The sequence below is a fragment of the Pan troglodytes genome, chromosome 16 (genome assembly GCF_028858775.2).
Source record: "Pan troglodytes isolate AG18354 chromosome 16, NHGRI_mPanTro3-v2.0_pri, whole genome shotgun sequence".
Lineage (NCBI taxonomy): Eukaryota > Metazoa > Chordata > Mammalia > Primates > Hominidae > Pan > Pan troglodytes.
The window spans coordinates 56,868,569-56,880,623 of NC_072414.2; positions in this window are offsets into that span (position 1 = coordinate 56,868,569).

The following is a 12,055-nucleotide window of genomic DNA, read 5'->3' on the forward strand; positions in this document are numbered from 1 at the left end:
ATAGAGTTAGAAATTTGGTTACCCGTGCGAAAAAGAAAAAAGAAATCTTTACCTCACACTATACACAAAAAATCAACTCTAGATGGATCAATAACTCAAAAAGTTAAAGTTAAAACCTTTAGGCCAGGCACAGTGGCCTATACCTGTAATCCCAGAACTTTGGGAGGCCAAAGTGGGAGGATCATTTGAAGCCAGGAATTCAAGACCAGCCTGGGTAACACAGCAAAACGTCATCTCTACAAGAAATACAAAAATTAGCTGGGCGTGATGGCACATGCTTGTGGTTCCAGCTACTCGGGAGGCTGAGGGAGGATCACTTGAGCCCGGGAAGTCGAGGCTGCACTCAGCCATGATTGTGCCATCGTACTCCAGCCTGGGTGACAGAGCGAGTCCCTGTGTCAAAAAAAAAAAAAAAAAAGCCCCCAAACCCAGGCGTGGTGGTTTGAGCCTGCAGTCCTAGCTACTCGAAAAGGTAAGGCAGGAGGATCACTTGAGTCTGAGAGTTCAAGGCTACAGTGAGCTATGATCTCACCACTGTACTCCTGCCTACGTGACAGAGCAAACTCTTTACAAATCAATTAACAAAAAGCTAAAAATTATAATAGGAAAATTAACAAAAGATATGAATAGGCATTTCACTGAAGAGAAAACATGTCTGGCTAATAAACATGAAGACATGTTTAACTTCCTTAACATTCAGAGAAATGCAGATAAGCCCCATAGTGAATATCATTTTACATCCATTGGTTGGCAAAAGTTAAACACTTTGGGATGGGTGCAGTGGCTCACGCCTGTAATCCCAGCACTTTGGGAGGCCGAGGCAGGTGGGTCACCTGAGGTCAGGAGTTTGAGACCAGCCTGGCCAACATGGTGAAACCCTGTCTTTACTAAAAATACAAAAATTAGCCGGGCATGGTGGTGTGCACCTGTAATCCCAGCTACTCAGGAGGCTGAGGCAGGAGAATAGCTTGAACCCGGGAGGGAGAGGTTGCAGTAGGCTGAGATCGTGCCATTGCACTCCAGCCTGGGTGAGAAGAGCAAAAATCTGTCTCAAAAAAAAAAAAAAGTTAAACACTTTGACAGTACAAAGGGGACAAAGGATATGGACCATGAGCTCTCTTTTGCTCAGTTTTTGGGAGTAAAAATTGGCACAACTACTTTAGAAAACAATTTGACATGTTCATGTCAAGCTGAACGTATATCTAACTAGAGTGGTTGAGTGACTTGCCCAAGGTTATAGGTAGTGCATTTCAGAGCTGGGATTTGAACCAAACTGACTGGCACCAAAGAAGGGCAAAGGACACTGACGAAACACTCCCAGACACTGGGGCAACGGCTGGCCAGGGCTGGAATATTCTGTGACCCCCACAGTGAAATATCTGAAAACATCACAAACATAGACACACTATCACAGCCTCACAGGCAGAAAGGGAACTTACCAGGCATCTGGCCCTGACACAGCATGAGCTCTGGAATGATGATTGCGGGTACACTGCCCTCCCTCCCTTCGTTTAGCCACTGTGCAGAGTGAACACCCACAGGTCTCAGCATGTGACTCTCTTCTGCAAGAGTCAGCCCAGTGGGGAGACAGACACTCCGGAGACCTAGATATGTGCTGGGCTGGGTGGCAGTGCCACAGCTGGGCACTTTACTCCCCAACATAAATGTAGGCATTTCTGTGTCTTGTGAGCCCATGAATCCTCATAAGACCCTGTTGAGTTGGGAATTACTGCAGAGCTGTAACAGACAGAAAACCTAGGCCCACAGACAGCCAGTGACCTCCCATGGGCACACAGTTTGGGTGTGGCAGAGCGGGGTATGGAATCCAAGCCTTCTGGTGCTAAACCCTGCAGGATTCTGGCAGGTCACACTCCAGGCTCCCAAGCCAAGCAAGTGTTTGAAAATGCCTTCCCATGTCCAGGCGCGGTGGCTCACGCCTGTAATCCCAGCACTTTGGGAGGCCGAGATGAGTGGATCACTTGAGGTCAGGAGTTGGAGAACAGCCTGGCCAACATGATGAAACCCCGTCTCTACTAAAAGTACAAAAAAAATGAGCTGGGCGTGGTGGCACGTGACTGTGATCCCAGCTACTCAGGAGGCTGAGGCATGAGAATTGCTTGAACCCAGGAGGCAGAGGTTGCAGTGAGCCGAGATCATGCCACTGCACTCCAGCCTAGGTGACAGAGTGAGACCCTATCTCAAAAAAAAAAAAAAAAAAAAAAAAAAAACGAAAATGCCCCTCTGTGAGCCACAGGCTCTGCCCCTGCAGTGGGCTATCTACCTGTCCTAGCTTTCTTTCTTCCTCAGAAACAGATGTTTCATCCTCCTACCATTCTCTTGACTGGCTCCACAATTGTGGCTAAGACAAACTGGGTGAATCACATCTAAAGCAGAAGCAAGTCTTCATGAACCCCAACACTTCCCCAGTCAATTTCCTGTGTTAGGTTCAGAGGGGTCATTTCAAACTCTCAGCATGTTCAAGACGAGACTGCCTATAAGGCCACATCTTGGGACATGGTTTAGGGGAGGAGGTAGGAATATGTGGCAGGGCCCTCTGGCTATACGGATCTCCCTATCTGCTGGAAACTCCACCACTAAAACCATTCCTTTGTATCATTTCCCCAGAGGGATCTTGATAATTGTGAAACGCCAAACAACTTGCCAGCCATGAGTCCCAAATCACAGCTATGAAAGTGCTTTACAGTTTATAAAGTGATTTCACAGCGAAAAATGGGTTTGCTCCTCATAACAACTATGAAAGTTAGGGCAGCAATTTAAATGTGTCCATGGAATAGATGAGGACACTGAGTGAGGCCCTGAGAGGCAGAGGAATTCCATAGCCAATCAGAGCCCACACTTGAATACAGGTCTTTCTACTCCACATTGCATGTACCCCTGATAACTGGGAGTTGCCTTGGGAGCAGATGCTGATGGGACACAAAACAGGCAGATTTTGATAAGAAGGCAGATGATGAGGTGGAAAGGCTCTGAAGAAAGAGGTGGATGGCAGAGCTTGGCTAGAGGGGAGCAGGACTCCCCAGGGAATCGAGGATCTGGGCAGGGGAAAGGGTAGCCTGGAAGCAGGGAGAGGTGGAGGATGAGCTCTGGGAGCCAGAACCTGAATTCTGTTCCGGCCCTGTTCTGAAGCCTGAGGGGCTGGAGTGGACTTCTCCTCTAGGATCTGTCTGCCCTGTTTGCTCTGAGGACCTGCCAGCTCTCCTGGGAGGCGCTCAGGGCATCTTGTGAGCCTGTCAGCACTGACCTTGTCACGCGGCTCATGACTGCTCCTCATCCGACCTCAGATGAGTCAAGAGGGGAAGCAGGCGCAAAGGGCTTCCAGGGGATTCCCGGGATGCAGGCAGCTTGGGGCCCTAGGGGAAAGAGCCTGGGGCTCTTCAAGGCTGGGCTATGAAGCTACCCTCCTCCCAGGGTTGAGGGGCAGTCAAAATATCCTCAAACCTAATGTGATTTCTCACCTGCCAAGTGGTAGCAGTGTGGCATCAGGGCATAAAAGCTGCTAACAGTGGGGAAAGGCCTGGCCCAGTGCCAAGCAGGCTGTGGGCGTCCCTAGAAGAATGAGCAGCGTAACTACAGCAGGAGTCCCAGGCCCTGGGCACAGAGACACCCCTTTATCGAGACCTACTACCTGCCAGGCACTTTATTTATTGGTAAATTTAATCAGATTTTGAAAACCACAAAATCTGGATACATTTGGATTGTGGTATTTGTTGTAATTGTTGGATATAACTACATATACATGCTATAAAATATAAGATAGAACTAGAACAAGAGTTCTTAATCTGGCATCTAAGGGAACCCGAAAGATCAAAGGATAGAGTTCAAGGAGTCTAAAAATTTGGAAGAGAAAAAATATATATCTTTATTTTCACTAATTTCTACCTGAATTTTAGCATTCTCTTCAATGATGAATGTAGGCAACAAACCACAGCAGTATTAGCAGGACTTGTGATGATGTCACTAGCAATTACAAATATTTTCAAATCATATAACGGTTTTTGAAGATATTTCAAAATATGGTTTATACTCATCACTATTTCAAAATTACAGCAGTTATTGGACCTATTATTAGCTCTTGATCTTCAGGCATTAATTAGGAAGCACTATCTAGTACTATGTCGAAAAAAAATTTTTAATTGTTTGATGACTACATTTTAATACAACTGGTTTTCTTTGTAAGCCTTTGCTAGTTTATTTTGTGCATTTCAGAACATTATTCTGAGAAGGGGTCTGCAAGTTTTTACCAGATGACAAAGGAGGCCATGGCACACACAAAAGAGGTTAAGAACCCCTGATCTAGGTCTTCCCTGCAGTATTTTAGGATATATCCACATTTTAAAAATGTGGATTTTGGCCGGGTGCGGTGTCTCACTCCTATAATCCCAGCACATTGGGAGGCCAAAGCAGGTGGATCACTTTAGCCCAGGAGTTTCAGACCAGCCTGGGCAACATGGCAAAACCTCATCTCTCCAAAAATTATAAAAAATTAGCCAGGCATAGTGGCATGCACTTGTAGTCCCAGCTACTCAGGGGACTGGGGTTAGAGGATTGCCTTGAGCCCAGGAGGTTGAGGCTGCAGTGGGCCATGATTGTGCCACTGCACTCCAGTCTGCTGGGTGACATGAGACCCTGCCTCAAAAACAAAAAAAATAACAAAAACAAAAAGCCGGGCACAGTGGCTCATGCCTGTAATCCCAGCACTTTGGGAGGCTGAGGCGGGTGGATCACCTGAGGTCGGGAGTTCGAGACCAGCCTGGCCAACATTGTGAAACCCCATTTCTACTAAAAATACAAAAATTAGCCGAGCATTGTGGTGCACGCGCCTGTAGTCCCAGCTACTCGGGAGGCTGAGGCAGGAGAATTGCTTGAACAGGGGAGGTGGAGGTTGCAGTGAGCCAAGATTGCACCACTGGACTCCAGCCTGGGTGTGACAGAGCAAGGCTCTGTCTCAAAAAAAAAAAAAAAAAAAAAAGATTTTGATTTTTTAAAGACAATTTTCCAGTCACATCAGAAAGTTGAGTGCTGATCTGATTATTTCACTTAATTGCATAAAATTCAACTCTGTGACATCCCTGGACAGTGAGCAACCCACAGCTCCTCAGTTGAAAAATCTTCCCCCAGAAAAGGCATATACATTGTTTAACTTAAAAGTTGCATGTTGGCCGGGCGTGGTGCCTCACAACTGTAATCCCAGCACTTTGGGAGGGCGAGGCGGGTGGATCGCGAGGTCAGGAGTTTGAGACCAGCCTGGCCAACATGGTGAAACCCCGCCTCTACTAAAAATACAAAAATTAGCTAGGCATGGTGGCAGGTGCCTGTAATCCCAGCTACTGGGGAGGCTGAGACAGGAGAATCGCTTGAACCCTGGAGGCGGAGGTTGCAGTGAGCTGAGATTGTGCCATTGCACTCTAGCCTGGGGGACAAGAGTGAGACTTTGTCTCAAAAAAAAAATGCATGTTTTTCTTCATACTTATGTCTAATCATCATAATTAGACAATGTCGTAAGAAGAATAGTTAAAGGACTATTCTGGCCAAGGGCCTTTTGGCCAGAAAAAAGGCTGGCGGTAGAGGGCTGGGGGAGAGGACACAAGACAGCTATCTTGTTCTTATGAAGGGCGGCCCTTACATTCCTGTGTGCAGATCTGGTAGCCCGACAAGGACTCATGGTTTGAAATCAGGACTCCAGGCCAGGCGCGGTGGCTCACGCCTGTAATCCCAGTACTTTGGGAGGCCGAGGCAGGCGGATCACGAGGTCAGGAGATCAAGACCATCCTGGCTAACACAGTGAAATCCCATCTCTACTAAAAAATACAAAAAATTAGCCGGCTGTGGTGGCGGGCACCTGTAGTCCCCGCTACTGGGGAGGCTGAGGCAGGAGAATGGCATGAACCCAGGAGGCGGAGCTTGCAGTGAGCCGAGATCGCACCACTGCACTCCAGCCTGGGTGACAGAGCAAGACTCCGTCTCAAAAAAAAAAAAAAAAAGAAATCAGGACTCCAGGCGAATGTCCATATAGCTTCTCTTCTCTCTTTCAGCCACTTCTCCCGGGGCCTTGGGTCCTCCTGCTGGCTCCCCTCCCTTCTATGGAGATGTGCTCTGGGAGAAAGGCCGTGAGAAAGAAGCTGGTGTTGAGGACAGAGTGGCTGACCCAAAGCGGAGTTGGTTGGGATGCTGGCCAGGGGACTGCCCACAGGTGTGGTTGAGAACCCATCGCCACACCTCCTTGAGTTTCAGTCTCCCCAGCTGTAAAATGGGGACAATGATATCTGCTCTTAGTTGGCAGGCACTAAATGAGATGGTAAATGAGAAAATATTTGTGGTACAAGGTCACAAGGATCAAAAACTCCCTCACACTCAGGTATAGGTGACTGATAATCCTTCAAGGATAGCTTTTCGCAGTAGGCTAAGCCATGTAAATAGAAATAACTATTTTTTTTTTTTTGAGATGGCGTCTTGCTCTGTCACCAGGCTAGAGTGCAGTGGCATGATCTCAGCTCACTGCAACCTCCACCTCCTGGGTTCAAGTGATTCCCCTGCCTCAGCCTCCCCAGTAGCTGGGACTACAGGCACGCACCACCACATCTGGCTTCACCATGTTGGCCAGGATGGTCTCAATCTCCTGACCTCATGATCCACCCGCCTCGCCTCCAAAAGTGCTGGGATTACAGGCATGAGCCACCATGCCTGGCCAGAAATAACTATTTCTATGTAAATTGGGGATCAAGTCTAGGTCGAAGGACTGACTTTCTTTTCCAATGGTGAACTCCCCTTCACGTGGATGGGAGAAATAGCACAGTTTCAGAATCAAACACTTCTGGGGTTGAATCCTAGCTCCCCCATGTCCTACATCTGGCCTTAAGCAAGATGGTTCACTTCTTTGAGACTCACTTTATCATCTGTTAAGTGGGGATAATAACAGAACACACCCCCCAGTGCTGTTGTGAAGATTAAATAAAATCCTCTGTGAAGAGCACTCAGCCCAGAGGTATGGGAAGAAACACCTCAAAAATGTTTATTAGGCCAGGTGTGGTGGTTCACGCCTGTAATCCCAACACTTTGAGAGGCTGAGGCAGGAGGATTGCTTGAGCCCAGGAGTTTGAAACTGGCCTGGGCAACCCCATCTCTGCAAAAAGTAAAAAAAATTAGCCAGGTGTGGTGGTGCATGCCTATAGTCCCAGCTACTCCGGAGGTTGAAGTAGGAGGATTGCTTGAGCCCAGGAAGTTGAGGCCACAGTGACCAGAGATTGTGCCAACTGCACCCCAGCCTGGATGACAGAGCAAGACCCTGCCTCAAAATAAAAAAAAGTTTATCTATATATATGATCATGATTATTCAGGATCCAAATCCTACTGAGTGAGTGAATGGGCCATGAGTAATTAAGGTGGGCTGAGCTGCCCCAAGTGCTAGTGTAGTAAGGGGGCTGCAGGTAGATGGAAGTCCCTCCAAACCCTTCCCCCACCACAGGGCTTCCTCCTGAGAGGGAACACACTGCCCCACAGGCCCTTTTGTGTCAGGCCTTAGAGTGTGTGTACTCGACCTCCATGATGGCCTCCTCTTCTGGAGCTGACCCCAGACCGCAGGGTCAGCTGGCAAGGGCCCTGGCTCTGTGACCTCTTTCAGTCCCTTGGGCCCAAGAAGCTCACAGGCTGCCAGGCCCGATGCTCAGCTGCATGGAACTGGCCCCCTTGGCCAGGCCTGGAGGCCCAGGAGGGAGGGCCCCAGAGTATAGCTGCCTCCTCAGGGAGCCCCAGAGTCTCCCTCCGGTCAGATGGCTCCTCAGACAATGAGCAAGGCTGAAACTGAGCTGGACAGAGGAGAATAGGAACCAGGACCTAAAACAAGGAGCTAAAACTGAGAGAGGAAGGGCACCCACAAAGGCCAAGTGGGGAGCTTCAAGACCTCCTCAGAGCTGACTCCAGGGGCTACAGCTCACACTTCTGAGGCCTGCCTTTCCTCCTTCACACACACACACACACCACACACCAGGGCCGAGAGCTGCATGACCCCTAGAGCAGTGGTCCCCAACCTTTTTGGCACGAGGGACCAGTTTCATGGAAAACACTTTTTCCATGGACCTGGGGGTCAGGGGGTGGGGGGCAGTTTCATCAGGCATTCGATTCTCATAAGGAGCGCACAACCTAGATCCCTCACAAGTGCGGTTCACAATAGGATTCTTGCTCCTATCAGAATCTAATGCGGCTGCTGATCTGAGAGGAGGTGGAGCTCAGGCGATAATGATCGCTAGCTGGACACTCACCTCCTGCCAGGTGGCCTGGGGTTTGGGAACCCCTGCCCTAGAGGGACCAGATAGGAGGGGCCACCTCAGGAATCACCCTGTGTTTGCAAACCAGCATGGCCAGAGGCCACTATTTACTGCCACTGACCAAGGGTCCTCCAGTACTGTTTCTAAAGTTTCAGCCATTCATGTATCACTTTCCAGATTTTTGCTATTTAAACTATTATCCATTTAATATTTTCCTTTAAATCAATTCCGTTTAAAACTTAGCCTAGTCGCATCCAGACATGGTAGTTGACATCTGTAATCCCAGAACTTTGGGAGGCTGAGGTGGGTGGATTGCTTGAGCTCAGGAGTTTGAGACCAACCTGGGCAACATGGCAAAACCCAGTCTCTACCAAAAATACAAAAATTAACTGGGTGTGGTGGTGCATGCCTGTGGTCCTAGCTACTTGGGAGGCTGAAGTAGGAGGATCACTGGAGCTTGGGAAGTTGAGGCTGCAGTGAGCTGTGATTGCACCATTACACCCCAGCTTAGGTAACAGAAAAAGACCCTGTCTCAAAAAAAAAAAAAAAAAAATTAAAAAACAAACAGGCCAGGTGTGGTGGCTCATGCCTGTAATCTCAGTACTTTGGGAGGCCAAGGCAGGTGGATCACTTGAGGTCAGGAGTTCGAGACCAGCCTGGCCAACATGGCAAAACACCGGCTCTACTAAAAATACAAAAATTAGACAGGCATGGTGGCAGGCGCCTGTAATTCCAGCTACTTAGGAGGTTGAGGCCGGAGAATTGCTTGAACCCAGAGGTTGCAGTGAGCCAAGATTATGCCACTGCACTTCAGCTTGGGTGACAGAGCAAGTCTCTGTCTCAAAAAATAAAAATAATATAAATAAAAAACAAAAAACTTAGCCTAGTCACAGGGCATAATTTCTGTGAAATCATGAATTTGATGAGTTTATTAATTTTGTCCTGACTTATATTTGGATCAATATATTGTTGAAGTAATGATAATTTTATTTTTTAAATTTTATATATTTATTTATGTTAGAGGCAGGATCTCACTGTTGCCCGGGCTGGTGTGCAGTGGCGTAATCATAGCTCACTGTAGCCTTGAACTCCTGAGCTCAAGCAATCCTCTCACCTCAGCCTCCCAAGTAGCTGGAACTACAGGCATGCCCCAACACACCTGGATAATTTTTAAGATACTCTTGTAGAGACAGGGTCCTGACCTCAAGCAACCTTCTGCCTTGGCTTCCCCAAAGTGTTGGGATTACAGGTGTAAGTCACCATGTCCGGCTGTAATAATCTTAAAACCAATTCAACCACATATCACCTAAACCCACCTTGTGGACTGTATTTTTTTAATTAAAAATTTGTGGTTATTTATTTATTTATTTATTTTATGTATTTATTCTTTTTGAGATGGAGTCTCACTCTGTCGCCCAGGCTGGAGTGCAGTGGCGCGATCTCGGCTCACTGAAACTTCCACCTCCTGGGTTCAAGTGATTCTCCTGTCTCAGCCTCCCGAGTAGCTAGGATCACAGGCGTGTGCCACCATGCCCGGCTAATTTTTGTATTTTTAGTAGAGACGGGGTTTCACTATGATGGCCAGGCTGGTCTTGAACTCCTGACATCAGGTGATCTGCCCGCCTTGGCCTCCCAAAGTGCTGGGATTACAGGCATGAGCCACTGTGCCCAGCCTAATTTTTAAAATTTTTAGAGGGGTCTCTCTATGTTCCTCAGGCTGGCCTTGATCTCTTGGGCTCCAGCAATTCTTCTTTAGCCTCCCAAGTAGCTGGGACTATAGGCATGGGCCACCATAGTCTGGCTCTAGGTTTTAAATTCATCTTGTGGTCCACGTTTTGGGAAACCACTCAGTGGAGAGAACAAAGATTTTGGGGGTTATACCATACAGGTCTCACTACTTTCTAGCCGTGTTACCTTGGGAAAGTAATTTACCTCTCTGGGCTTCAGTTTTCTTTTCTGTAAAATGGGATCCTCTCACAGCTGTGGTGGGAAATGGGAGTGAGTACTGAGGATGGCCCTGGCCATAGTAGCTTTCTTCCTTCTCCTGGATCCTCCCTCCATCCCAGCAGAGTAACTTGGCCTGGAAGCCTGGTCTCCCTAGCTTTCTTCCTAACCACAGGGAGCAATTGCATTTCAGGGTATCTTACTCTAAAGGCATGCTGGGAGGAGGTGAGCACTCCTTTGCTACCTGTCCTGGAGTTGACCAAGCCCAGGGGGAAGTGCCTCCTGGTGTCCAGCCTAAGTCCCCTTGCTGCAAAGTCAGTTCCTGCTCTTGTGTTCTGTTCTCAGTGGATGTGGGAATTAGTTAGAGACCCTCCTCAGAGGGGCAGCCTGATGATATGGAAAGGCTTATAGGACGCTGGGTTCAATCCTGGCATTGCCACTGTCTTGCTGTATGCCCTTGAGTGGGTACTCAATGCCTCTCTCTAGGTGTGGGTTTGCTCATCTGTAAAATGAGGAGGCCAGTTTTGACTGTGAACCCAGCCCTCTTCCCCACTTCCCCTCTCCCATTGCAGATGGGATGGGTAGAAGGGGCAGGGGCTCCTGCCTTTTCCTACTGAGCAACTAATTTGTGTTTCTCCTCTGGTCAAGGATGTGGGAACTGGGAGGGAGCAGGGCAGTGTGGGATGGTGGAAGAGAAGAAGTTGCTGATGAGAGTGGGAGGCTGGCTGCCACTAAGCCCTTCCCTACTGGAAACTCCTTCCCTGTCCCCTCCCCCAGACAACCTCAGGAAAGGGTCTAGGTGTTTCCACAGTGGTCTGGGAAGGGCTAGACCAATGTGGAGTGGACGACATGCCTGGTGTCTCCCTCTGGAGAGTGCACTCTGGATACTAATCTGAGTCTCCAAAAAGGAGAAAGGGTTAGGGATCATTTGGTCTCACCTTCCCTCCTGCTTTTACAGAAAGGGAACCAGAGAGGTATAGTGACTTGTTTATGTCATGCAGTGACTTGACAGCACAGTGGGACATGAACTTGGAGTCTTGGATGTGCAGTCCTGATCTTGCTCCCAGCACTGCTCAAGGAAGACATTCTTCCTGCTCTGCCTTCCCACCTCTCCTCCCAGGCTCCTGTGATCCCCACAGGGAGAGCTAGAGCTTCTATAAAAAATGCTGTAATTGATTCTTAACAGGAAGTGAGGGCTTTTTCACTTTGAGTTGACAACCACAGCAGCCACACACACACACACACACACACACACACACAAACACACACACAAACACAGACATACAATTAAGGTTTAAATACCTGTCCCCTCTGAAACTCATGTTGAAACTTAATCCCCAATGTGGCAGTAGTGAAAAGTGGGATCTTCAAGAGGTGATTGGGCCATGAGGACTCTGCCCTCATGAATAGATTAATTCATTCATGGATTAATGGATTAATGGGTTCATGGATTAATGGGTTATCACGGGAATTGGACTGTTGGCTTTATAATAAGAGGAAGAGAGATCTGAGCTAACATGCTCAACCCCCTCACCATGTGATGCCCTTCAGGGCCTCAGGACTCCACAGAGTCCCCACCACCAAGAAGGACCTCACGAGGTGCAGCCCTTCAACCTTGGACTTCTCAGTCTCCAGCACTGCAAGAAAGAATTCCTTTTCTTTATAAATTACCCAGTTTCAGGTACTCTGTTACAAATAACAGAAAACAGACTAAGACACACACACCCCAAGTTTGTACACAACCATGTGCACACACACAGTCACTTGCCCATACTCCTATGCATTCAGGCACCCAGCTGGGAACACAGTGTGCCTTTCTTTCTAGTGCC